Source organism: Pantherophis guttatus, chromosome 4 (assembly GCF_059756535.1).
Source record: "Pantherophis guttatus breed Tessera chromosome 4, ASM5975653v1, whole genome shotgun sequence".
NCBI lineage: Eukaryota > Metazoa > Chordata > Lepidosauria > Squamata > Colubridae > Pantherophis > Pantherophis guttatus.
In genome coordinates this window covers 155919749-155945536 of record NC_142066.1, presented here as the reverse complement: position 1 = coordinate 155945536, position 25788 = coordinate 155919749, and the positions used below count along the sequence as shown (strand labels likewise).

General features: G+C 44.5%; 1 protein-coding gene across 8 annotated transcripts in view; it reads left to right on the top strand.

Annotated features, from left to right (window-relative positions):
- The first annotated feature begins 1947 nt into the window (after positions 1 to 1947).
- Positions 1948 to 25788, top strand: part of GJC2 (gap junction protein gamma 2) — a 58060-nt gene continuing 34219 nt past the window's right edge. The window contains exons 1-3 of one of the 8 annotated variants that reach the window (XM_087893134.1): positions 2058 to 2505; positions 3012 to 3083; positions 7627 to 7745. The gene's annotated coding sequence lies outside the window, so the exon portion shown is untranslated. The other 7 variants (XM_034442577.3, XR_015734138.1, XM_087893135.1 and 4 more) reach the window with 7 other exon arrangements.

The following is a 25788-nucleotide window of genomic DNA, read 5'->3' as shown; positions in this document are numbered from 1 at the left end:
CAAATCAGTTTTGGGGCGAGGATCCTTTGGTAACCCTCAAAACAGACCACAATAGATTCTCTAATCCATCTTTGATCAGAGAATACATAAAATAGAGAATAACAGAGTTGGAAAGGATCTTACAATGTTTTTTTTTTTTGTTTTTTTTTAAGGCTGTCTATTCTCATTAAAATGAATTCTGCATCGGTGCCCTTAAGTAACATTTCCACTGTTATTAAGAGAGGCAGCCTCCTTCCTACCTGCCAGCAGGCAAATATTCTGCATTCTGGCCTCCTTCCTTGTGATGCACAGCTGAAAATACACACACACACACACACACACACACAAACACAAACATACAGACAGAGAATCTGACAGCTTGTCCATCTTCTTCAAAATGCCCCACTGGAATTTAAATCAGCAGCAATTTGTCTTCCGAGATTACGCTAGAAAGGGCTAATAAAAAATTAGGCATTGTGCTCTAACCAGAAAAATGTCAGTTTTACATCAGTGTCCTCCACTGGAAGATGGATGGACTTCCCACTCCCAGAAATCCCCCAGCCAGCATGCCTAAAATTATATATCAATCTTTTTTTTTTAATTTTTAATTTTAATTTTTGTAATTTTTTAAAAAAAACATTTCTATTTTTTTAAAAAAATTAAATTAAAAAAGTTTTTAAAAAATAGTTTTGATTTTTTTTATAATTATTTTTTTAAATTATTTTTTAAAAATTACTTTATTTTTGTAAAATTACTTTTGAAGTTATTTTTAAAATTGTTTTTATTTGCATTAACAGAAACACTTCACCCATTTCAGAGGATGTATTTGTTCCATTATGTTTTGAATTGATTAAAACTCACTTGGGGGGGAGGTGTTCTGTAACCAGTTCAGGCAAGTGCCCCCCCTCCCCCAAAAACAGGTTTTGAGAAGCCACAGCAGGTTCCAATCTTATACAGGTAATCCTCAACATAGTGACCATTAAGATGTTACAACAATGCTGGAAAAAAAAAGATTTATGACCATTTTTCACACTTATGACCTCGGATGTTTTAGTCACTGACTTATGTAACCGTGTTATGACCACCATTGAGCCCAACATTTCCGTTGCTAAGTTAAGTCAATTGTTAACTGAGTTTTCCCCATTTTATGACCCTTTTGTGGGTCCTTAAGTGAATCACTGCAGTTGTTAAGTAAATCATTTGGTCGTTAAGTGAGTCTGGCTTCCCCATGGACTTCGTTTGTCAGAAGGTCGCAGAAGGGGATCACCAGACCCTGGGACACTGAAACCGTCATAAATACGAGACAGTTGCCAAGTGAACGTGGAGGTGCTGCAGTGGTCGTAAGTGTGAAAAATGGTCGTAAGTGCCCTTTTTCAGTGCTGCTATAACTTCAGTCGCTAAACAAATGGTTGTAAGTCGAGGACTACCTGCATAGCAAAACCTTCAGCCGCATTGGTGTCATGATGCTAATTCCATAATCAACATTTTTCTTGCTTGCAAATGCAAGTTACCAGCTATTATAAAGTTGCATTATCCTAAATAAATGCTTGCATAAATGCAATTTTTAAGACTTTCAAGCTCCCTGCAATCTTATGAACCTCCCTCTCCATCCAGAATGGGGTGAATCCTTCCCCTAAAAGTTTCTCTTTTCTTTTCTTGCAGAAATCATATTTTCCAAGATTTTCAGGCCTTTTCCTTATCTCAGGGGGGAGGAAGAGAGAGTTGGAGAGAGCGGGTGGATGCGCATGTAAGCAGCAGAGGCTTTATAAGGGCAAAACTTTGCAAACTTTCAGGGTGAGCAAAAGTGGGGGGGGGGAGAGAAGAGCAGAAGAAGAAAAGGCGATTGGAAAGAAGGAAAGATAGACAGACGGAAAGAAAGAAAAAAAGGAAGAAAGAAAGAGGGAGGAAAAGAAAAAAAAGGGAAGGATGGAGAGAAGGAAGAAACAAAAAAGAAAAAGAGGGAAGGAAGGAGGGAGGGAAGGAAGCAAGCTTCGGAGCTGAGTCCAAGCCCCCTCCCCAAAAACACCCATCACCATCTCAGACTCGCGCGTTGCAAAAACCTTTTGCAAACCTCCCCTGCGCCCCGTTTTGCGCGCTTCCAGCGGGCAGCAGAGGCGGCTCTCCCGCCCCGGGACGGGCCCTTTTCCCTCCGGAGGGGGCGTCCCAAGCTGTCCCCCTCTTCCCCGGTGGGTTTGCACGCCGTCTCTGAGCTCCAGAGGCCCCGTTTCCATGGCCTGGATGTGCGCGCAATTGCGCACCCGGAGCCGCGGTGCTTCCAGGGGTTGCAACGGCTGCAGCTGCTGCTGCGGGTGGTCGCTGCCTGGCCCACCCAAGAGGCAGAGGGAGGAGGGCTGGTTGCATTCAGACGTGCACACTTGAGCGTGCACGAGGCTCTCCTAAACTGCTCCGGTGTGAAAAAACCGACCCGACGTTGCTTCGGGTGTCGGGCGCTGTTTAAACCGAGCCGGCTTCTCCAGCCCCGACCCAGCCCGCTTGTCGTCTGAACCGGGCAGAAGGTCCCGAGAGGTGAGTGGTCCCCGGCGGGAAAGAAAAATATGGACATCCCCGACCTTCTCCGGAGTTATCACGTGTCTTTCCTCCGGTAAAGAGCCGCGTTTGCGAGCAGCCAAGCAGGTATCAGACACGCGTCCCATGATTTCCCCATGCTGCGTTCTCACGAGCTGCTGGGATGAAGGGAGTTCAGTTGCCGAGCATTTTGAACACGTGACCACGGGAAGATTGCAATGGTCATTAAGTCATTTTTCTCAGGACAGTTGTAACTTCAAACTGTCATTAAACAAATGGTTGTAGGTCGAGGATTACGGGTACTTGGGAGAAAGCATATGAATGGGTTGGTAATGTACATATTTTATTTATTGTGTCATAAAATGACCTAGGAGATGGCAATTGGATTGATGTAGAAGCTAAATCCTATGCCAGGAAGAATGACCCTTGAGGTCATCCAGTCCAACCCTCTTTCGCAGAAAAATAATTTGATTGACAGTTTCTTTTATTTATTTATTTTTCTCCAGGATCTGGGGAAAAAAAGCTGCAATTCTGGACACCCACTTTGATCCATTGTTAATAACCCTAGCCTGGTCCAGGTGAGTGGCTGATCTATTTGGAACTCCTGGAAGGCTGTCCATCAAAATGGTATATTCAGGCGATGATGGTATTCACTGGTATTGACTTACAATCACAATGGAGTCCGAAATTTCCATTGCTAAGCAAGATATGAGTTTTATCTTTATTTATATGAGTTTTAAATGAGTTTTGTCCAATTTTACGACTTTTCCTTGCCATCGTTGTTAAGTGAATCACTGCAGTTGTTAAGTTAGTCACATGGTTGTTAAGTGAATCTGGCTTCCCCCCTGGACTTTGCTTGTCGGAAAGTCACCTAATGACCATGGGGGTTCAACCGTCATAAATATGAGTCAGTTGCCAAGCAGCCGAATTTGGATCACATGACCTCGGGGATGCTGCAACGGTCATAAGTGTGAGAAACAGTCATAATTCACTTTTTTCAGTGCCGTTGTAATTTCGAACACCCACCAAACAAATGGTTGTAAGGCGAAGAAGATTTCATTTCGTTTTAAGAATAATTGAGATAAGCAATGTGTGCTAAAATTACCCCCTGATTCCAGCAGGGGGCAGCACATGACGAATTTTAGGCTGAATTGAGAGACCACCAAGGAATTATTGATATTTTCTATTGTTGCTTTTTCAAGTTTTGCTCTTCCACTTATAGGGACGGAATTATCGACTTAACGACCACAATTCAGCCCAAAATTTATGATGCTAATTGAGAAATTTGTTAAATGAATTCTGCCCCATTTTACTGCCTTTCTTGCCACAGTCGTTAAGTGAGTTACTGGAGTTAGTCACAAGGTTATTAAGCGAATCTGGCTTCTCCATTGATTTGGCTTCTCAGAATCACGTGACGGTTGTAAGTGTGAAAAACAGTCATAAGTCCCTTTTTTCAGTGTGGTTATAACTTTGAACAGTCACTAAATGAACTGCCGTAAGTTGGGAACTTCATGCACTGGTAAAAGAATGTTTCCCCTGTGATCACAAGTAGTCCTCAACTTACAACCCTATCGGAGCCCAGAATTTCCATCATAAATCATGAGTCACGGCACCCACATATGACTGGACTATTTTAGTGGCAGTCATTAAGTGAATCAATGTATTCCTATGGGCAATTTTTGCCAAAAGTTGAAAATTGGCAAAAAACCATCATAAAATAATACTAATAAAATAATAATTTTTTAAATAAAATAACCTTCCATAAAATTGAGCCACTGGCCAAATGCCCTGAAAGGCATTAGTCATGTGAATTCACATGTGTGTGTATTTGTGTGTGCATCCAGATCTGGATAATGTAAGATAACCTTTATTGCTATTTACCTTTATATAAAATGGAATACCGTACATTGAAATGATTGTAAGTAGCATTCGGATATCTGTCATAACTTGAAACGGTCGCTAAATGATCAGTCACAAGCTAAGGACTACCTGTAAGGGTTGTTGGTTTTTTTTACCAACTGGGGAATTCTGGGAGTTGAAGTCTATCCATCTGAAACCCTGTTTAAGAAAAAGTTTTTTATTTTTTTAGACAAACATTTAATACATCAATTATCTCTTCCCTGGGATATCTCATTGTTGTCTTCCATAATTCTTTCTTCTTCTGTACAGTTATTATCCTCTATCTTGATCCTTATCCAATCCATAATATCAAATCGTCACTATTAATATAATAGTCTACTCATCACATATTTATACATACATATATACTTAATGATTTATATCTCTTCTCCAACCAATGATAGAAATAATTCCAAATTTTAAAATATTCTGAATCCTCTGTATCCTTAATCATCAAAGTTAATCTATTCATTTCAGCACAATCTAAAAAATTTTTTATTACTTCTTCTACCAAAGGTATTTTCCCTGCTTTCCAATTTTGTGCACAAACAATCCTTGCAGCTGTTATTACATGTATTATCAAATAAGTATTTTCCTTACTGATTTTTTTCTGGTAGGATACCCAATAGAAACAGCTCTTAAATTCAATACGTTGATGTCTCGTTTCCTCCAACCATGTCTTAATTTTACCCCAATAGTTTTTGGCTTCTGAACATGTCCACCACATATAATAATAATATGATCCTGGAAGTTGATGACATTTCCAACATTTGGCTGATTTATCTTTGAACATTTTTGCTAATTTCTCAGGTGTCATGTGCCATCTATAAAACATTTTATATTGATTTATCTTGTATGCAGTGGACATCGTTAATTTATAATTCCTTTCCCATAGTTTTTGCCATTTTTCCAAATCAATTGACTATCCAAAATTACTTCCCAAAAACCTGTGTCTTTTTGTGGGTCTCTTTTGTGGGTCTCTTTTCTGTGTGTTTTTTTTTTTTTAATTTTTGTGTAAAAATGTACAAAATCTGTCAACAAAGAGAAAAGGTGGAATGGCAGATTCCCCTGGGGGGGGGGCAGCAGCTGGAACCTCTGTTTACCCCAGGGAGGGCCACAGCTGGAGGACTTCAGATTCTGGTTTATTTCGGTAACTTTTGTGCAATCTGTGTTGTCACTTAGAAGAGTTGTGAGAACAAGAATCAGGCCTCAAATCCAGATTTTAACTCTGCTGGCTGTTCTTAATATTGGAACGACGCCTCGTACCCCATGCGGAATATAGGAAGTCCTCGATTTACGACCAGAAGTGACCCCAAAATTTCTATTGCTAAGTGAGACAGTTGTTAAGTTTTGCTGCATTGTATAATCTTTCGTGCCACAATTGTTAAAACGGATCCTCGCAGTTGTTAAGTTAATAACACGGGTCATTAAGTGAATCTGGCTTCCCCATTGACTTTGTCTGTTTGAAGGACCCCGGAACATTGCGACTGTCATAAATACGAGGCAGTTGCCCAATTTTGATCACGTGACCATGGGGATGCTTCCGCGGTCGTAAGTGTGAAAAATGGTCATAAGTCACTTTTTTCAGTGTTGCAACTTTGAATGGTCACTAAATGAACTGTTGTAAATCGAGTATTTCCTGCATTTCACAGAAGAGAGTCTGAAACTTTGTCTCAAACTTGGCCACGTGAAAGTGTTTGGACTTCAACTCCCAGAATTCTCTGGTCTGAAGGGCCTTTGTGTTGTGGCCCGTCAGCGACCTGTGCAGCTGGTAGCCGATTCCGACAGCGAGGAGGCTGGTTTGGTGCTGCGCCAGCATCCTGTGCAGCTGGCGCCTGAGTCAGACAGTGAGGAGGCTGGAGAAGATGTGCCAGAGGCGGGGATTCAGCCAGGGCCTTCAGAACCTCCAGAAGCTTCCATGGGTGAAGAGGACAAAGAGGAGGAGCCTCTTCTCGATGCACGGGCGCGCAGAGCTGCCAAAAGGCAGGAGTGGCTCCTCAGGAGGAGGTCTCCTCAAGAGTAAGGCTTGGGGCTAATTGGCCACTCCCTTAGCCTATTTAAGGAGGAACACCGACTGAAGCAATTTGCAGGGAACAACTTTAGTTCACTCTCCTTCGTGTCTTGTCTTGCTTATCTTATCAGCTTCCTGCAAATTGCTTCTGGGCATTCTGGCAACCACAGTAAGCTTTCAGTTATTATTCTTTGAATTCTTGGCGGCTGTTAATGCAGTTAATTAACAGCCGTTGTTGTAAAAGACTTTTATTTAGTAAACTAAGGTTTGAACGGACTTTGGTTCTTTGGGGTCCGTAACTGGGGCAGAACACTTTGCTAAGAATTCTGGGAATTGAAGTCCGTCTGTCCATCCTTCCCACACCCCCGCCCAATCTTCAAACGGCCAGGTTTGAAAAATTTGAGCATCAAAGAAGCAGTGAAAATTCTGGTTCCGATTGTGGTCATTAAGTTGAGGACCCTCCGACAAAAAGCATTGCACCAATGCCTTTACGGCCTGTCCTCAATTTACAACAGTTCATTTAGTGACTATTCGAAGCAGGAAAAAAAACTTACGATTATTTTTCACACTTATGACCATTGCAGCGTTCCCACGGTCACGCGATCAAAATTCAGACACTTGGCATAATTGACTCCTATTTATGACGGCTGCAGTGTCCCAGGGTCACGTGATTCCCTTTTGCGACCCTCTAAATCAGGGATTCACTTAACAACGGTGCCAAAGAAAGGTCGTAAAATGGGTCAAAATGAACTTGCTCAGCGACATAATTTTTCGACTCCATGGTGGCCGTAAGTCGAGGACTACCTATAGTCAAAGCAGGAGGTGAAATGGCCCTGGGGATTGTGAGCTGAGATTGTTCGCTCCGGAAAGGGAATGGATAGGCACACAATCTGCATCTTTTCAAAATGTCCAGCTGCGAATTCCATCCATTCCTGTGCTTTCATTCAATTGGGGTTTTTTTTTCCCCAAGGGGGGGAGACCCCCATCCCCAAACGGGGGTGGGTGGGAAGTGAGCCTCAAGGTCGAACCCTGAAATGCAGAGTGCGGTTCCGGATGCACAACATTTGTCCTCGAGATACGACAATGGAGCCCTTTGTTAAAGAGGATGGGGGGGGAGCTGATACTCCGTGGTGCCTGGCGGTGCGAGGCCACAAGCGGAGAGTTCAAATGACCATGAATCGCTCCTCTTTCTGCCTTCCTCTTCGTGTCAGGGGTGAAGCCGCCGGTTTGAGTGGAGCTGCACAAGCCCCCTGTTTGTGTCGGTGGGGAAAAAAAAATAAGGGACGAGCGAAACACGTGGGAGCCACCTTTTTTTTCCTGTCTGCGAAAGGTATGGAAAGCTGCTTTGGCCGCGAGAAGCAGTGGGTGGAATAGAATAGAATAGAATAGAATAACAGTTGGAAGGAACCTAAGAGGTCATCCAGTCCAACCCACTGTTCAAGCAGGAAACCCTGTCCCATTTCAGATAAGTGATTGTCCAACCTCCTCCTCTCCTTCTCCTTCTCTTTCTCCTTCTCCTTCCTCCTCCCCTCCGCCTCCTCCAAATAACAGAGTTGGAAGGACCCTGAGAGGTCATCCAGTCCAACCCATTGCTCGAGCAGGAAACCCTGTCCCATTTCAGACAAGTGATTATCCGATCTCCTCCTCTTCTTCTCCTTCTCTTTCTCCTTCTCCTTCCTCCTCCCCTCCCCCTCCGCCTCCTCTAAATAACAGAGTTAGAAGGAACCTTAGAGGTCATCCAGTCCAACCCCCCGTTCGAGCAGGAAACCCTGTCCCATTTCAGACAATGGCTGTCCAATCTCTTCTTAAAAACCTCCAGTGTTGGAGCACCCAAAGCTTCTGGAGGTAAATGTTCCCATCACTGGAGGTTTTCTAGAAGAGATTTGCACAGTTGTTTGTCCGGAATTGTATAGAGTCTCTTGCTCGAGCAGGGGTTGGACTAAATGACCTCTGAGGCCCCTTCCAACTGTTTTTCTGTGTCCTGCTTTTGCTAATAATGGCTTATTCGGCGGGTCTCTCCTGTGGCAAGGGAACCGTTTTTCAGCCAGATGACTCCTTCTGCTGTTTGATGCCTAACCCAATTTACGACCGTCATGATTTATGACTATTGGCCAAGCTCCATTATGCTTTGATCACGTGACTGCGGGGATGCTGAAACGGTCATAACTTTGAGCACGGGTCATGTCTCTTTTTTTTCCCAATGCCGTCGTAACTTTGAACGGTCACTAAATGAATGGTTGTAGGTTGTAAAGGCTGCCTGCAATTGCAATAGAAATGTAATTATTTGGTGTAAGCCAATTCGGCAGAGTTTCTCATGCGAAATCTTTGCATTTGCAGTTGTGTTATTCAAAACGGTGCGTTGGAAATAGCAAAGGAGCAGCTCACAGTGTCTCTGGCAGCCAAAACGTGGCCTCCTGCAGCACTTCGCCAGCCAAAGTGGGGTGCAGGGGGGCTCCTGCAAGGCCCGTTTTGACCGGCAAAGAGCTTCAGGAGGTGTCCGTCCCGTCTCCATCTCCCCCCCTCGGCCGGCCCGCGGAGGAGAACTACAATACTAATCCGTCCCTCCAAGAAATCCAGTTTGACTCCCCTGTCTTAGGGCCATAAAGTCTGAATTTACAAAAATGAAATTAAACAATCCAATTAATTTCCCTGGTTTTTAGCACAGAAAACCTGAAGAGTTGGGAATACTTGCGCTCCCTTGTTTCAGGGAGTCCTCAACTTACGACCACCATAAAGCACCAGAATTCATATTGCTAAGCAGGGTGGATTTGATTTAAATCGAGTTGATTTAAATCACGATTTAAATCATGATTTAAATCACTAGTAAAAAGGCTTGATTTAAATCAACTCGATTTAAATCATAATTTTTAAAGAGCAACTGTCATCTCTGCTGCTCCTTTGACCCACTGTTGACTCACCGATAGTCCCAGTGTTGCAGAATATACAGCCTCATGCTACATAACTAAGCTCCATTTCATGCTGAATAAACTAAATTATTTATGTATCTTAAATAGAAAACTATCTTACGATAGATTTTCACCCCAAAAGTTTTTTATTAAAATAAATTCGATAAAAATCAAAAAAATCCGATTTAAATAAAAAAAATCTTATTTTTTTTATTTTTTAAAAAAAAATCATTGATTTTTATCCACCCTGTTGCTAAGCGAGTTCATTGTTAAGCGAGTCGCATCCAATCTTACGATTTTTTTGGGCCATGGTTGTTAAGTGAATCCCTTCAGTGGTTAAGTGAATTGCCTGGTCATTAAATGAATCTGGCTTCCTCCATTGGTTTTGCTTATTGCAAACCAGCTGGGAAGGTTGCAAATTGTGATTATAGCACTGACCTGATCAAAATTTGGACGCTTGGAACTGACTCATACTTATGACGGTTGCAGTGTCCTGGAGGAGTCACATGATCCACTTTTGAGACCTTCTGACAAGCAAAGTCAATGGGAGAGCCAGATTCACTAAACAACTCTATTTCTAATTTAACAACCACAGCGATTCATTTAATAACGGTGGCAAGAAAGGTCACAAAATGGAGCAAAACTCACTGTCTTTTTTAGTAACAGAAATTTTGGGCTCAGTTGTAGTTGTAAGTCGAGGAACGCCAATAATAATAATAATAATAATAATAATAATAATAATAATAATAATAATAATAATAATATGTTTTTATTATATTATGTGAATATATATAATATATATATATGTATATAATAATATATAATAATATACACATATATGTGAATATGTGATATTATGTGAATCTCACTAAAGATTAACCAATAATAATAATAATAATAATAATAATAATAATAATAATAATAATAATAATAATTGAAGTCCTTTTCTGAAGCTTTGTTATGTGCTTCTGAAGTGCGCTTTTGCTAACGCAGAATGAAAGTATGTAGGTTTTGAAGCAGCTAGGTGACGGGAACTGTAGTACTCTCCCTTTCAAAATGGCAGACATCTTCTTATAGCAGGGGTTTCCAACCTTTACTATACCTGGCCTGCACCCCTTGAACACTTCTGATATATTCTCGCACACCTTACAAAAGTAAATAATTATGTGCATATAATTATGCATATACACTATAATTTTGAAACCCAGGTTTTCGCACACACCCCGGGAATATCATCTCTGTACCCCCGGTTGGGAGCCTCTGTCTTGGCCAGGTTAGAAAAGGCCCTTCCCTCCTGGCTAAAATTCACACTTTACAGCAATGTTTTTCAAACTTGGAAATTGAAGATGTATGGACTCCAACTCCCAGAATCCCCAGCCAACATGCGTGGGCTGCAACTGGGTGTGACTTGGGTGGGCATATAAATCTACTCGATTTTGAGAAATAAGTAAAAAAAACTCCCAAGAATTTGCCAGCCAGTACAGGTAGTTGAAGTCTACTGCTTGGGGAATTCTGGTTATTGGATCCCACTTATAATGCTGGGGGATTCTGGGAGTTGATGTCCATTCCTGCTTCCTTGAGGCTCCTGGGACTTGAAGTCCCTGCAGGTTGGCTGAGGGATTCTAGGAGTTAAAGCCGACGCATGTTGTCAGGGAATTCTGGGATTTGAAGTCCATTCCTTCAACCTAGAAATGAGGAAGAACTTTCTGACAGTGAGAGCAATCAACCCGTGGAACAGAAGTTGCCTTCAGAAGTTGTGGGAGCTTCGTCACTGGAGGATTTCAAGAAGAGACTGGACGGCCATCTGTCAGAACTGATGAAGGGTCTCCTGCTTGGGCGGGGCGGGGGGGTTGGACTAAATGACCTACAAGGTCCCTTCCAACTCTGTAATCTGTTAAAAAAAACCTAGTGAATTCTGGGATTTGAAGCCCACTCCTGCTGCCTAGGGAATTCTGGGACTTGAAGTCCACTCCTACTCTGGGGAATTCTGGGACTTGAAGTCCACTCCTGCTGCCTGGGAATTCTGGGACTTGAAGTCCATTCCTGCTGCCTAGGGAATTCTGGGACTTGAAGTCTACTCCTTCCTAGTGAATTCTGGGACTTGAAGTCCACTCCTGCTGCCTGGGGAATTCTGGGACTTGAAGTCCACTCCTGCTGCCTGGGGAATTCTGGGACTTGAAGTCCACCTGGAGTTCTCCAGTTTGAAAACCCCTGCTTTGCTGGGAGCCTTGCAGTCGAAGCTCCCCTATTGTGGGGAGAAAACCGAGGCCCTCTCGGTGGTGGCAGCTGACCGGAGGAGGTGATGCATCCCCTGCCCTTCTCTGCCCCCCCTCTTTTGGAGGTGGGGGCCCCCAGTCCCACCCACCCTCCTCCTTCCTCGGAAGACAGTCTCATTCCTGGTGCAAAATCTCCAGATCCTGGGCGGGAGGGGAAGGAAGGACCCAGCAGACGACAGGAAAGCAGGAAGGAAAAAATGGAGAAATAGCTGCAAAGAAGAAGATGTTGCAGAGATGAAGAGGGGAGGAGATGGAAAACTTTTCCAGATCTCCGAAGAATTCCTAGTATGTCCATTTTTTCCTTCCTTCCATCCGTCTTCCTTTTCTCCTTTTTTCCCTCTTTTTGGCAATTTTGCAACTGCTTGCAAATTCCTTCTGAGCCAACGTTTTGCAAGTTGCGCAGATGTCTTGCAAAAATCTTCTTTTGTTCGTAAGTTGGATCCTCAAACGTAACTTTTTTTTTTTTTTTACAGAGCTCTTTTCCTTGGAGGAAGCGTGCAAAAATAGGGAAAATGGGTGTGCAAATTGCTTTTATTTTTTTCTCGGGGATCCGTTGTGTTCCTAGGCCAGTGGTATTTTTGAGATCTGTATTTAGTTTTCAGTCCTAATTTGGTACTTTCTGCACACTATTTTTAACCCCTTTTGATTGGCTGGAAGTTCTGAGTTTTCTCTTGCACAAATCGGTGAACTTTTGTGATTTGTAGGTTTGTGTGTGTGTAAGAGTGTGGAGCTGAGTTAGATTTCAGTGGCTGAGTTTTTCAAATTGCCAATTCAGGATGCAATTATAAAGTCGTGAGAAGGTCCAAGGTGCATATGATAAAGTATTTTTGTTTATAAGCCCCAAATATAGCAATTATAAATAATGGGTGTGCCAATTAAGGTTTGAAAAAGTTCAGAGTTTCTACCTATCTTCCAAAGCAGTGTAATTACTGTAGTTGCGTATGATAATTATCAATTATTTTTATTATAAATTTTATAAGCAATATAAACTAAAAATAATGCGATAAAGATAATAATGAAGATGGAACTTTATCTCTTGGGGGCATTTTAGCAAAGGTCATGCAATTAATTATACTTGCATATGATAAATATCAGTTATTTTTATTATAAATATTTATAAGCAAAAACATAAATAGGTTTTATGCCAATTAAGGACAAAATATCAGTTACTTCCAATCTGGGGCATTTTAGAAAGTGAAATGTAATTATTGTATATTGTACTTGCTTATGATAATTCTCAAGTTATTTTTATTATAAATATTATAAGTAAAAATTAAATTATAAATAATGTGTGTACCAATGAAAGGTAAAAGATTGAGATGTCTTCCTATCTGGGGCATTTTATCAAATGTAATGTAATTACTATACTTGCCTATGATAATTATAAATTATTTTTATAATAAATATTATAAGCAAAAATTAAATGATAAATAATTATAAATATTTGTCAATCTTGCACGTGTGGGCCAATTAAGGGTGAAAGATAGATGCTTCTTCCCACTTAAGCAAATGCAATGTAATAATTATTATAAATTATTTTTATTATAAATATAGTTAAAATATAAATTGTAATGTAATACTATATGTATTAGTGCCGCAATACAAGAACTTATACAAGAGCTTATTATGATGCAATGTAAGGATGTTTGAGCTGATTAAGGATAAGAGATGGGTGTTTATTTTCACCTTTGGAGCACACTTTAACAAAACTCTGGTCATGGTGTTTTTTAATAGATTGGGAAAAGGTTGCTATCTTGTTTTTAAACCCATACTAACTTTTAATTGTGTTAAGTGTGAAAGTAAGTGAGAGTGAGAGATGAACAAACTTTTGTAGAGAGCAAAAGTGTTTCAGAGAGTCCCTGGTGCTCTATGAGTTTGGTGGTTTTCTTGCAGACGTTTCATGACCCAACTAGGGAACATCATCAGTACTAGAAGGGAGTGAGGCTTGCAGAGAGGAAGAGGAGGAAGAAGAGGAGGAAGACTGTGAGGTCCTGTGCTTGATTGTTTGCTTGCAGAGGTTTCATTACCCAACTTGGTGATGAAGAGCCTTGGTGGCGCAGTAGACTAAAGCACTGTTAAGTAACACCAGCTGCCTGCAATTACTGCAAGTTCAAATCTCACCAGGCTCAAGGTTGACTCAGCCTTCCATCCTTTTGAGGTAGGTAAAATGAGGACCCGGATTGTGGGGGCAATAAGCTGACTTTGTATAAAAAAAGAACACCGCTTAGGGGGGGCCCCCGAAAGCCCTACTAAGCAGGTATATGCAAAAGTATGAAGGCTGTTGCTTAATGCATTGTAAGCCGCCCTGAGTCTCCGGAGAAGGGCGGCATATAAATCAAACCAATAAATAAATAAATAAATAAATAAATAAATAAATAAATAAATAAATAAATAAATAAATAGGTAACATATTCAGGGTTAATAGGCAGTGGGCTTTTTCCTATTAACTTGTTTGGGGTGATTAATTGATTGAAAATTGATTCTTCGGGTACAACATCTAGCACATTTTGGAGATTGAGTAGTTCTCTGGAGTGTACAACCATCCATTTAGTGACCATTCAAAGCTGCAACAGCCCTGAGAAAAGAGCTTACAACCAGTCCTTTTACTTATGACCATCACAGCACCCCAGAGTTACGTGATCTCAGTTCAGGCTCTTGACAATCATGTATGTATTGACAACAGTTGCAATGTCTCTGGGTCCAGGAATCACCATTTGTGAACTTCGAAATTGGCTGGATCGGGAAGCTGGATTCGCTTAGCAACGATATGATTCACTTAAGAACTCTGACTGGTATTTAGGTTGTCCTTGACTTATAACCATTTGTTTTGTGACCGTTTGGCATGAAAAAAGTGACTTATGACCATTTTTCACATGACCATTGCAATATCCCAACAGTCATGTGATCAAAATTTGTGCTTGGCATCTGACTCATAGTTATGACGGTTGCAGTGTCCCAGGGTCATATGGACACTTTTTGTGGCCTTCTGACAAGCAAAGTCCATGGGGAAGCCAGATTCACTTAACAACCGTGTTACTAACTTAACAATCGCAGTGATTCACTTAACAACTGTGGCAAGCTAGGTCATAAAACGAGGCCAAACTCACTTAACAAGTGTCTTGCTTAGCAACAGAAATATTGGACTTGATTGTGATCATAAGTTGTGGTTTTGGAAGTGTGTGGTATTATTTTTTAATTGTATTTTTACAGTTGTGTGCTACCCAGAATCCCATTGTTTCAGTTGAGCGACCTTATAAAACTTTTTAATAAATAGATAGTTCATTTTTGATGCTCAAGTTTGCTAGGTTTAGGATTAGCTCTATAGTGTTTCTCAGCCTTGACAGTTTCCACTCCCAGAATCCCCCAGTCAGGATGCTTTAAAAAGGGTGGACTTCAATTCCCAGAATCCCCCAGTCAACATACTGGGGCGAAAAAAACTGAGTTTGTGGAAAGTAGTTTGTAGCTGGAATTTTGCCATGAAATTCTGATGTGACTACAAATACCTGGAGTTCTTCCTAAACACAGGCAATCCTTGATTTATGACCAGTCACTTAACGATCAAAGTGATGATGGAGTTTTAAAAAGTTACTTAACCATCCTCAAAGTTAAAACTGCCCCCCCCCTCAACCTCTGTGGTCCCATGATCAAATTTATGAACAGTTGCAGCTTCCACGTGGTTAAAATCATCATTTCCAGCAAACAAAATGCCCATTAACTAAGCTGGATTCGGACGTAGGACCACGTGGTTTGCATAATGACTGCAGTGACTCACTTAATGACCATCATAAAAGCGGTTGTAAAACGAATCCAGTTACGTGATGCCTCGACTTACGACCCCAACGACTTGCAACCAAAATTCCAGGCTCAGTTGTGGTCACAAGTCAAAGACTCCTATTACAAGAATTTCGGGCAAAATTGTGATGCTGTTGATAAACACCTGCTACAGGAAGTCCTCGATTTATAACAGTTTAATGAACGTTGAAAGTTACAACAGCACTGAAAGAAGTGACTTATGACCATTTTTCACACTTATGACCATTGCAGCAACCCCATGGTCATGTGATCAAAATTCAGATGCTTAGCAATTGACTTACATTAATGACGGTTGCAGTGTCCCAGGGTCACGTGATCGATCCCCTTTTACGACCTCCTGACAAGCAAAGTCAACGGGGAAGCCGGATTCACTTAACAGCCACGCTGCTAACTTAACAACTGCAGAGATTCACTTAACAACAATGGCAAAAAAAGCTCGTAAAATGGGGTAAAACTCTTAACAAATGTTTCACGTAGCGACATAAATTTGTGGTCGTAAATTGAGGACTACCTGTATTTCTTTCAGGCACCACAAGGTGGCGACGCGCTCTCTTTTTTTGTGAAAATTCATAAGCATCTGTTCTCTCAACCTTTTCATTACCTCTTTCGCTATTCTTTCTTTCTGTCCTCTTTGTCTTTACGTCGAAAATCATAAAAGTAGCAGCTCAAAAAGCTAAAGCAGGTTAGTTTTGAGCAGTTGTGGGAGGGGAGACCACTAGGAGATCACAAGACGGGTTGTTAAAATCGGGGAGACAATGACCGTGCCCTTCTGCATTGCTAAGGAAAACGAATATATTCTCAACAGTGAAGCTGGCAAAACCTGAATAGAGATTTTTATATTCTCATTTTGTGTGTTCGTTCCAGATGGTTCTTTGTTCACCAATTCTGTTGGTTTATTTTGCTGAATGGGCTGATTGTAACACTTGGATGGGGCACCACAAGGAGATCCCAAGATTCTACAGGCAGTGCTCGGTTTACAGTCCTTCATTTAATGACCATTCAAAGTTACAATGGCACTGAAAACAAACGACATGACCATTTTCACACTTAAGACCCTCTCAGCGCACCCATGGCCAACTGATGAAAATTCCATAGTTTGGCAACTGATTTTTTTTTTTTTTTTAAATTTGATTTATATGCCGCCCTTCTCCGGAGACTCAGGGCAGCTTACAGTGCGTTAAGCAATAGCCTTCATCCTTTTGTATATTTATGCAAAGTCAGCTTATTGCCCCCATAATCTGGGTCCTCAATTTACCTACCTTAGAAAGGATGGAAGGCTGAGTCAACCTTGAGCCTTGGCGAGATTCGAACCTGCAGTAATTGCAGGCAGCTGTTCTTAATAACAGGGTGCTTTAGACCACTGTACTACCAAGGCTCATTTATATTTATGACAGCTGCAGAGTCCCGCAAATCCCTTTCACAACCTTCGGACAAGCAAAATCCGATTCCCTTAACAACTGTATGACTAACTTAACGACTGCAGAGATACGCTTAGCCACTGTGGCAAGGAACGTCGTAAAACGAGGCAAACCTCACTTAACTTTTGGCTTGTTTAGCCATGGAAAATTTGGGCTCAGTTGTGGTCATAAGTTGAGGACTGTATGGGAGACTGGGTGGCAGTCTATTCCATTTTTCTCCTTTTGCTTTTTCTCCGATTATTCCTCTTCTGGCATCCTTTTTTCCTTCTCTTCTGCCGAAAGCATAACAGCAGGCCAATGAGGAAGGGGGACCCTGCTCTCTTCACAAAAGTGCTGCTTGTGTTTAAGGCACAAGGTTTTCAAACCAGGATACGGTGAGCTCCAGCCTTGCCTTAGGCACGAAAGCCAGGCCATTCCTTCTTTCTCAACCCCAGCCCACCTCACAGGATTGTTGTTGTGGGGAAAATAGGAGGAGGAAAAGGAGTGTTTGATAGATTCACTGCCTTGAGTTATTTATAAAAATAAATGGTGAGCTATAAATAAATAACTTTATGTGCCTCTCCCACTGTTAATGTTTTTGAGGGTTCTTCTCATCCTCCTTTCCCTCCTCCTTTTCTTCCTCTTCTTCTTCTTCCTCCTCCTCTTCTCCTTCTCCTTCCTCTCTCCCTCCCCTTCTTCCTCTTCTCCTCCTCCTCTTCCTGCTCTTCTTTCTCCTCCTCCCCTTCTCCTTCCTCCTCTTCTTCTTCTTCTCCTCCTTCTCCTCCTCCTCCTCCTCTTCTCCACCTTCCTCTCTCCCTCCCCTTCTTCTTCTTCTCATCCTCTTCCTCCTCCTCCTTCTCCTCTTCCTGCTCTTCTTCCTCCTCCCCTTTCCCCTTCTTCCTCTTCTTCTTTTCCTCCTCCTCCTTCCTCTTCTCCTCCTCCTTCTCTTCCTCTTCCTCCCCTTCCTCCTCCTTCTCCTCCCCCTCTTCTTCTTTTTCTTCTTCTCCTCTTTCTCCTCCTTCCTCCTCCTCCTCCTCCTCCTCCTCCTCCTCCTCCTCCTCCTCCTCCTCAAACCCCACTCCTTCCTAGCACTGATGATGTTCCCTACTTGGGTCATGAAAGGCCTGAAAGAAAACTACCAAGCTCAGAGAATATAAAGGATCTCCCCTTCCTCCTCCTCCTTCTTCCTCTTCCTTCCTCCTCCCTCCTCCTCCTCCTCTTCTTCTTCTTCTTCTCTCCTCCTCCTCTCCACAAACCCCACTCCCTTCTAGCACTGATGATGTTCCCTAGCTGGGTCCTGAAACGTCTCCAAGAAAGCCATCAAGCTTAGAGAGCCCCAAGGACCCCACAGTCCATCTCCTCCTCCTCCTCCTCCTTCTCCTCCTCCTCCTCCTCCTCCTCCTCCTCCTCCTCCTCCTCCTCAAACCCCACTCCTTCCTAGCACTGATGATGTTCCCTACTTGGGTCATGAAAGGCCTGAAAGAAAACTACCAAGCTCAGAGAATATCAAGGACCTCCTCCTCCTCCTCCTTCTTCTTCCTTCTTCCTTCCTCCTCCTCCTCCTCCTCTTCTTCTTCTTCTCTCCTCCTCCTCTCCACAAACCCCACTCCCTTCTAGCACTGATGATGTTCCCTAGCTGGGTCCTGAAACGTCTCCAAGAAAGCCATCAAGCTTAGAGAGCCCCAAGGACCCCACAGTCCATCTCCTCCTCCTCCTCCTCCTCCTCCTCCTCCTCCTCCTCCTCCTCCTCCTCCTCCTGGCCTTTATATTACCCCAGGAGGCTCAGTGATTTTTACCCAATCTACTTCCTTTGATCTGTTGGGTGGGTCTTCCTTCCTTGGGAGTTAGTTGGTGATCCCCACCAGATCTGGAGGGAGATGGATTCATAGGCCAGACTGCCTGTCTTTGGAGGAAGAAGGTCCCTTCACTGTAGATGGAGCAACGCAAGCCAACTCTTCCCTACCAGGAAGAATGGGCCAAAGGGGGAGGTGGGAGGAAGAGGGGAGATTTCTGGGGACCTTCGCAAGTGCTGTCTTCCCACGCAGAACAATAGCATCGATGTTATTTCCTTTTTGCAGGAAGGCACAGTTAACCCCTCGACTTTTTCCAGTGACCCAGAATTCTAGCTTCTTTTGTTGGTACGTCACGAAAACTTCGAAGCAGATGGACAGGCGCCCGCATCCCACGCAGATGTGTAGTTGGCCTGGGTGCAAATGCAGAGTTTTCCCTTCTATCCTATTTTATTCTATTCTGTTATTCCGTGTTCAGCTTTAAAACCCAGCAGCTGCATCCTGGTTCTGCATCTGGGGAGGGGAAACTGCCAGGCGATCAAAAGTCCTTATTTTATTCCTTATTTTAACACCTTTGTTATCCTGCTGCACTTCTCAGAAAAGATCCACGATGGGTAGTTAATAGTGAGAAAAGCATAACTAAAATGAGAACAGAAGGAAAAGAGAGACAGTTTAGTCTAGTGCCACGATGGCAAACCTATGGCACGCGTGCCACATGTGGCACATGAAGCCATATCTGTGGGCACGCAAGCGTTGTCCTAGCTCAGCTCCAGCGTGCATGCATGTGCCAGCCAGCTGATTTTCGGGCCTTCCTGGCCCACTGGAAGTCGGGAAACGGGCCGTTTCTGGCCTCCAGTGGGGTAGGGAAGGCTGTTTTTGCCCTCCCCAGGCTCCTAGAAAGGCTCTGGAGCCTGGGGAGGGCAAAAAAGGGATCTACTGGGCCCACCATGCCATCACATGCGAAAACCGAGAGGAGTGCCGAGGGTCACGTGTGCATCCGCAGGGAGTGGGTGGGGCATATTGAATTATGGGTGTGGGCACTCACACACGCGACCCCCCCCTGTGCTCCCCCCACTTTTGGCACGCGACGGCAGAAAGGTTAGCCATCACTGGACTAGTGGTTAAGGCATCAAGCTAGAAATCAGGAGACTGGGAGTTGTAGTCCCGCCATAGGCATGAAAGCTGGCTGATTGACTTTGGGCCAATCACCAGGAGACAGTGAGTTCTAGTCCCGCGTTAGGCATGAAAGTCAACTGGGTGACTTTGGATGATCCCATGATCCAAATTAAGGCGCTTGGCAACTGATCCATATTTATGACGGTTGCAGTGTCCCGGGATCTTGTGATCCCCCTTTTGCGAAAGTCATTGGGGGGAGCCAGATTCACTTAACAACCGTGTGACTAACCTTACAACTGCAGCGATTCACTTAATAACCATGGCAAGAAAGCTCATCAAATGGGGCAAAACTCACTTAATAACTGTCTCGCTTAGTGACTTAAATTTGGCGCTCAGTTGTGGCCATCAGTCGAAGTCTACCTGTATACTTGGGCTAATTTTGAGCCTTAATAGGAAGGGGAGAAGGAAAATTTTGAACCCTGAAAACGACCAGCTGATCTGACTTGGAAACGGTGCCATTCCTTCTCAGCACCCGGTGGGAAACCCAGATGCATGTCTGAAGGAGAGAATTAAAGGGTGGGTGGGCTTCGGTGGGTGCCTCCCAGAAGTGGGTTGCAGCAGGTTCTAACCAGTTCTGGAGAACCGGTAGCGGAAATTTTGAATAGTTCGGGAGAACCGGTAGTAAAAATTCTGACTGGCCCCATCAATTCTCTGCCTCCCGAGTCCCAGCTGATCGGGAGGAAATGGGGATTTTGCAGTAACCTTCCCCTGGAGTGGGGTGGGAATGGAGATTTTACAGTATTCTTCTCCTGCCACGCCCACCAAGCCACACCCACAGCAGTGGTGGATTTCAAAAAATTTTACTACCAGTTCTGTGGGTGTGGCTTGGTGGGCGTGGCTTGGTGGACATGGCAGGGGAAGGATACTGCAAAATCCCCATTCCCACCCCACTCCAGGGGAAGGATATTGCAAAATCCCCATTCCCACCCCACTCCAGGGGAAAGATACTGCAAAATCCCCATTCCCACCCCACTCCAGGGGAAGGATACTGTAAAATCTCCATTCCCACCCCACTCCAGGGGAAGGATACTGTAAAATCTCCATTCCCACCCCACTCCAGGGGAAGGATACTGCAAAATCCCCATTCCCACCCCACTCCAGGGGAAGGATACTGTAAAATCTCCATTCCCACCCCACTCCAGGGGAAGGATACTGTAAAATCTCCATTCCCACCCCACTCCAGGGGAAGGATACTGTAAAATCTCCATTCCCTCCTAATCATCTGGGACTTGGGAGGCAGAGAATAGATGGGGGCGGGACCAGTCAGAATTTTTACTACGGGTTCTCCGAACTACTCAAAATTTCCGCTACCGGTTCTCCAGAACTGGTCGGAACCTGCTGAAACTCACCTCTGGCCCACAGAACCGGTAGTAAAAATTTTTGAAACCCATCACTGGTGCCTCCTTCTACAGATGGGGTAAAAATCCCCCTTCCTAACCCTCCCCCCAAAAGTCTTCAAAGAAAGAGATTCTTCCTTCTGCGATCCCGTGTTATTTATCAATCATCATGGGATCATGCGCTACGAATTCGGGAAGTCAAGTGACACCCGTTGGCACTGTCTTCCTAACTCGGAGCTCCCCTCCCCTCCCCCCTCTTCTTTGCACGGGAACATCAGATGCAAAGTTAAGGCAATGGTGGTGTGTTGCATTTGTTACCAGCAATGTGTGTGAAAAAGCTGGGGCTGTATAGACTGCCTAGGAAAGCTTTAGTAGGCCTGAGGTTTTTAGAAAAATTAATGTGGCATATTCCTTCCCTGGGCCAATGGCTAGACAATGAGGGTGAACCTTTTTGGCATCCAGTGCCCAAACTGGAACATGCATGCATACATGTGCACGTATAATGGAGCCCCAAAAACTCGAAAACCAGCTGGCTGGTGCACATGCGTGTGCTGGCCACCTGGTCTTGTGGTTTTTGGCGTGAGCACGCGCACCAGACAGCTGGTCTTCACTCATGCCGGAGCCCCGGAAACCCGAAAGAAACAGCGATTTCTTTCGGGTATCTGGGGCTCCGGCCTGTGCAAAAATCAGCAGGCCGGTGGCCAGTGGTGGGTTCCTCCTGGTTCAGCCCGGTTCGGCCGAGCCGGTAGCAGTGACGATATGACGTCACCGAACTGGTTCTCTTTGTTTGGGAGCTGGGTCCTCCCGCCCGCCTCCGCGTTATTCCTACCTTTATTTCTTCTTTTTCAGCCCAGCTGATAGGTGCGGCAGAGTGGATTGCCACACCTCAGCTGGGCAGATTCGTAACGTGCTTGCGAAGCATGTGCCATAGGTTATGCTTGTGAAGCGTGTGCTCGAAGAGAACCGGTAGTAAAGCCGGTTAGAACCCACCACTGCCAGCGGCGCATACATGCGCTGGAAACCAGAATAGCAGCTGGCGACGGCACATGTGCCCACAGAGGGGACTCTGTGTGCCACCTCTGGCACGTGTGCCATAGGTTCGCCATCATAAGCCTAGGGAATAAGTATATAACTATAAGTAGTCCTCAACTTGTGACTTCCATTGAGCCCCAGATTGCCAAAGCGAGACCTTTCTTAAGTGAGTTCTGTCCCGTTTTACGACCTTTCTTGCTACTGTTGTTAATCAGTGCAGTTATTGAGTTAGGAACACGGTTGTTAAATGAATCTGGCTTCCCCATTGACTCTGCTGGTCAGAAGGTCGTAAAACGGGATCACGTAAAGCCCGGGACACCACGGCCGTCGTAAGTATGAATTAGTTATCAAGCCTCTGAATTTTGATCACGTGCCCATGGGGATGCTGCAATGGTCGTAAGTGTGAAAAACAAGTCATAAGTCCCTTGTTTTCCCCAGTGTTGTTGTAACTTTGAACTGTCATTAAATGAAAGGTTGTAAGTTGAGGACTACCTGAAATTATGGATCTTCAGAACAGTCTCCTAGGGCCATGATGGCGAACCTATGGCACGCGTGCCAGCTGTCACCCACCCCAGCTCCACTGCACATGGGCGCACATCTCCCGCCGGCCAGCTGGTCTTTGGGTCTCTGCCGTGCATGTGTGGGGGACAGGGCCTTCCCCGATATCCGCAGTTTCTCCCCCCAGGGTGCCCTCCCTTCCTCCTGCTTTTCTGTCGTCCGTGCCTTCCCTGATCTCCGTAGGTTCCACCCTCCGCAGGTGCCTCTCCGTGGCAGAAATGCAGGAGGAAGCTACGGCACGCTGGGGGAAGAAACTGAAGAGATTGGGGAAGGCACGGATGGAAGATATGTAGAGAAAGCTAGGGCGGATGGGGGGGGGGTGAAACTGTGGAGATGGGGAAGCCAAAATGGGGCGCTGGGACCCTCCACGCCACGTTTTGGGCCTGGAAATCCTCCTGCCCCAATCGGGAAGCCAAAATGGGCAGGGAGTGAGGCACATGCGCGGGGGCACATGCGCTGGGAACGTGCGTGCATGTGGGGGGGCAGGGCACATGTGCAGGGGGCGCTCGCATTGCATTTTGGGGATTGGGGCACGTGTGTGTATATTTGTACACGTACACGCGTGTGTTCTGCCTCAGCTACGGACCCCAAAGAACGCAGCACAAAGTCTGTACAAACCTTAGTTTACTAAATTAAATCAGTCTTTTTAAAACAAAGGCTGTTCATTAACTTTCTTAACAGCCTACAAGGATCCAAAGAATAAATAATCGTAATCTTACTAGGGTTGGCAGAAAGCCCAGAAGCAATTTGCAGAGAACTAAGATCAAGACGCGAAGGAGAGTGAACGAAGTTGTTCCCTGCAAATTGCTTCAGTCGGCGTTCCTCCTTAAATAGGCTAAGGGAGTGGCCAATTAGCCCCAAGCCTTACTCTCGAGGAGACCTCCTCCTGAGGAGCCACTCCTGCCTTTTGGCAGCTCTATGCGCCCGTGCATTGAGAAGAGGCTCCTCCTCTTCTTCCTCTTCACTTATGGGAGCTTCTGGAGGTTCTGAAGGCCCTGGCTGAATCTCCGCCTCTGGCACCACATCTCCTCCAGCCTCCTCGCTGTCCGACTCGAGCGCCAGCCGCACAGGCTGCTGGCGCAGCACCACACCAGCCTCCTCGCTGTCGGAATCAGCTAGTATCTGCACAGGCCGCTGACAGGCCGCTGACAACAGCGCGTGCTTTGGGCACTTGGCACCAAAAGGGTTAACCATCACTGTTCCAGGGCAAACTTTGTACGGCACAAAATATGTTTTCACTAAAGAAATGGTCGTAAGTCGAGCACTCTCGGGAGTGTTTCCCAGAGTGCAGAATCCAGGCAAAAGGAAATTTCGTCTCTTGTCTTGGGGGAAGCACGACACAACCATGCACACAAACCCCAGAGCAAGCTCTGAAAAAGAAAAGAAAATCTCAGTATTGACAAACTTTCAGACGTGAGAAAGGGAGGCAAGGAGGACCGGCCTTGACTGATTTGTAGCTTCTCTGGCACTCAGGGAAACAAAAATGCATTTTTGCACATAGATTTCTTCTCCCGAAGGAAGCAAATTCATGGAAACATCCTCAAGCCTTTTTGCACGAGACAGGAAAAAAAATGCATTTACGATTCATGGTTTTTCTAGAGAAAAACGTGGACCACAGAGAAGAGGGAGGGTTTTTTAGGTAATCACTGAGTGAGATACTTTTATAATTGTATTTATTTTTCATGCATAGAAAATGGGAAGTTCCTGCCTATTTTTCTTTTTTATTGTTCCTTCCTTCCTTCCTTCCTTCCTTCCCTCCCTCCCTCCCTCCCTCCTTCCTTCCTTCTTTTCTTTCTCTTTCCTGGTTTTTTCTTTCTTCCCTCCATCTTCTTCCTTTTTCCTTCTTCCCTGTCCTCCCTTCCTCCCTCCCTATCTCCTTTCCTTTTCTTTCTTTCATCTTTCTTTTTCTTTCTCCTTCCTTTCCCTCTTTCTTTCCTTTCCTCCTCCCATCCTCTCTTCTTTCTTCCTATGCTCTCCTTCCTCCTGCCCTCCCTCCCTCCCTTCCTTCTTTCCTTCCCTCCCTCCCTCCCTCCTTTTCTTTCTCTTTCTCTTTCCTGGTTTTTTCTTTCCTCCTACCTTCTCTTCTTTCTTCCCTCAATCTTTTTCCTTTTTCCCTGTCCTCCCTCCCTTCCTTCCTTCTTTCCTTCCTCCCTCCGTCTCTATCTCCTTTCCTTCCCTTCTTTTTCTTTCTTTCATCTTTCTTTTTTTCTCCTTCCTTTCCCTCTTCCTTTCCTTTCCTCCTCCCATCCTCTCTTCTTTCTTCCTACGCTCTCCTTCCTCCCTTCCTTCCTTCTTTCCTTCCCTCCCTCCTTCCCTCCCTCCTTTTCTTTCTCTTTCTCTTTCCTGGTTTTTTCTTTCCTCCTACCTTCTCTTCTTTCTTCCCTCAATCTTTTTCCTTTTTCCCTGTCCTCCCTCCCTTCCTTCCTTCCTTCTTTCCTTCCTCCCTCCCTATCTCCTTTCTTCCCTTCTTTTTCTTTCTTTCATCTTTCTTTTTCTTTCTCCTTCCTTTCCCTCTTCCTTTCCTCCCTCCCTCCCTCCCTCCTTCCTTCCTTCCTTCCTTCCCTCCCTCCCTCCCTATTTTTCTTTCTCTCCTCAAGAGTTGCTGTTTCTTTTTTATCTCCTTGGTAAAACCTCTTAACTAAAAAAATATTATTTAAAGCAGTAGTTTTGCACCACAAAACCCATGTGCCAGAGCCCCCCTAGGAAGCCCCTTCCCCTCCTCCCAGGCTCAAGATTCCTGGCTCTTAATCTTTTGGGGGGGTAGGAAGCCAGCAAGCACCAGAGACAGGCTGAGCTCATGACGCAGGCACTTTTCCTTGCTGGAAGCTCCAGAGAAACATTATATTTTTCTTCCTCGCATCATCAGACGATGTTTCTGCCTTTCAGCCAAGTGGTCAATTAATAATCCCCAAGGCTTCTGCAGACCCCCCCCCCCCACCTCTCCCCCTCCCACCCCCCTGAGGGAAATTCTCTTTTTGCTGCCTTTTTCTCCGTTGGAAAAACTCGAAGAAGTTTGCAAACGTTTGCTTCCCACCTGCAATGTTACCTTCGCTTTATAGGCCGCGAAAAAAACGTGGCATCCTTTTTT